The sequence below is a fragment of the Zingiber officinale genome, chromosome 6B (assembly GCF_018446385.1).
Source record: "Zingiber officinale cultivar Zhangliang chromosome 6B, Zo_v1.1, whole genome shotgun sequence".
Taxonomy (NCBI): domain Eukaryota; kingdom Viridiplantae; phylum Streptophyta; class Magnoliopsida; order Zingiberales; family Zingiberaceae; genus Zingiber; species Zingiber officinale.
This window is the reverse complement of record NC_055996.1, coordinates 129907088-129909603: the sequence shown is the minus strand read 5'-3', so window position 1 is coordinate 129909603 and position 2516 is coordinate 129907088.

Below are 2516 nucleotides of genomic sequence, written 5' to 3'. Positions count from 1 at the left end.
AAAAAAATTTAATTTTAAAATGAATTTAAGTTAAATTTTAAAATGAATTTTTAGGTTAGAAAAAAAATTAAGTTTAATTTTAAAATGAATTTTTAAGTTAAAAAAAGTTTTAATTTTAAAATGAATTTTTAAGTTAAAAAAATAAGTTTAATTTTAAAATGAATTTTTAAGTTAAAAAAAAATAAGTTAAATTTTAAAATGAATTTTTAAGTTAAAAAAATAAGTTTAATTTTAAAATGAATTTTTAAGTTTAAAAAAAAATTTAAATGAATTTTTAAGAAAAAATTTAAGTTTAATTTTTAAGTTAAAAAAAATAATTTTAAGATGAATTTGTAAAAAATTTAAGTTTAATTTAAAAAAAAATAATTTTAAAATGAATTTTTAACTTAAAAAAACTAAGTTTAAATTTTATTTAACTCAATTTAATTTCATTTTATTTCAATTTAATTTAATTTGAATTTTAATTCGATTTAATTTAATTTGAATTTTAATTCGATTTAATTTAATTTAATTTTAATTGGGTCCTTAGTCATCTCACCTGATCTACGTTTTAAATCAGGGAATCTTATAATTTTGTAAGATGAATTAAGTTCAATTTTAGGGTTTTGTTTTTAACTTGTGTTAGATTTAGGTTTAGTTTTGAGTTCAACAGATAGACATTCTCTGGATAAACTTCTGGGCTATGGTGAGTCACTTGGACATCATTAGATTAACCATGCCTTCGAGATTTTCCAAATAGTCCTATCCACTAGACTTAATACAAAACCTTGGTCTAACTGATTAGGATCCATAAAGGGTAACTTCGGTCAGTTCCACTTATCCAAATGCACCAGGTCGAAGCCATATCTTCCTAGACATGCATAGACTAAGCTTCCCTAATGTACTATCATTCAAAACTTCACCAGTACCATTTTTCAAGTTAAACTTGAACCCCTTTCTAATTAGTCTTAAGTACCCTGCCGGGTAGATTAGTTTGAGTTACCATTCCGGGTACGTTAGTTTTGGAGGTGCCAACTATTCTGGAGCCTCCCCCTGAATTATTGGCCTTTAATTTAATTTTTTGTTTTAGGTTTATGTCTATTTCTTTTATAGTTATAATTTACTTGATGATAGTCTAAGTTTTGGTGACTTTTAGAATATTTAGATTTTGAGTTTTTTGGTCTAGGTTTGTATTCTGGTTTTTGATTTGGTTTATTTGACTTTACGTAATATATTTTATTTTTAGGTATGTAATATTGGTTAAGTTCTACTTGCGTGGTTAAGCACGCGTTCGGAACCCAATCTTTTCTTGTTGGTTTGTGTTGGGTTATTAATGAATTAAATGTTTTATTTGAACTTGACTTATAGCCAAGTCCGGTTTTGTTGTAACTTGCTTTTTGATTATTTAAGATTAAGTCTAAATTTTTTGATCTTGTAGTAAATTTTTCTAACATACCTTTTAAATTGTTAATTTCTAATTTAAATATGAATTCTCCTCCTCAGCTGTTAGATCTTGAGTTGGTTTGTTATTTGTGATTTGTTCCTTGAGGTTTTAATTTTCCTCAAGGAGTAATGTATTTTATTTTTCAATTTTCATTAATTTATTATTTAAACACGAAATAATTTTAAAAAACTTTTTGTTCAAATTAAAGTATACCTCTTTGGAACCTTCGGAAACGAGTACGAACTCGTGGCTCGATTCGGGTTCGGACCCGTCTTTCGATTCGTCCTCCGACTCTGCTTCGCGGGCCATCAGCGCGAGGTAGCTCTGGTTCTTCTGATCTTCGTCCTCCGATTTTTCCGAAGATGAGTCATCCCACGTTGCTTTGAGAGCCTTCTTTTTGGTCGGCTTCGTTTTGTCGTTCTTCGATCTCGGACACTCATTCTTGTAGTGCCATTTTTTGTTGCATTCGAAGCACGTCACATTCCTCGAATCGGTTAGAGTGTTGATCTTCTAAAGGTCCTTCTTGCTGAAGCTCATTTTCTTCCTGGTAAACATCTTCCTTACCAGGTTCACCAAGTGCTCTTTATCTTCGGAGTTCTGGTCAGAATCTTCTTCAGGTTTAGGCTTGTTCTTCTTTTCTTTGGAGGAACCTGCAAACAGAGCTATACCTTTCTCAGATCTAGCATTAGTTTGTTCGTGTAGTTCTAATTCACAAAAAAGTTCATCTAATTTTAGTTTAGATAAGTTTTTAGAGATTTTGTAGGCATCCAAGATGGATGCCCACAAACTATTGCATGGGAATGCGTTTAACGCGTACCTTATCAAATCTCTGTTATCCATCCAGTGGCCTATCACGTGGAGCCCGTTGAGGATGCCCTTGATTCTCGCATGGAGCTGATTCGCCGTTTCTCCTTCCTACATTTTTATATTAAATATTATATTTAAAAGTAAATCTCGTTTCGTTACCTTTGCGTCACTGGTCCCTTTGTGCAGCTGGATCAACTTGTCCCATAGCTCTTTAGCGTTCTGATGTGGTCCTACCCGGTTCAACTCTTCCCTTGTCAATCCACATTGTAACGTGTTGATCGCCTTG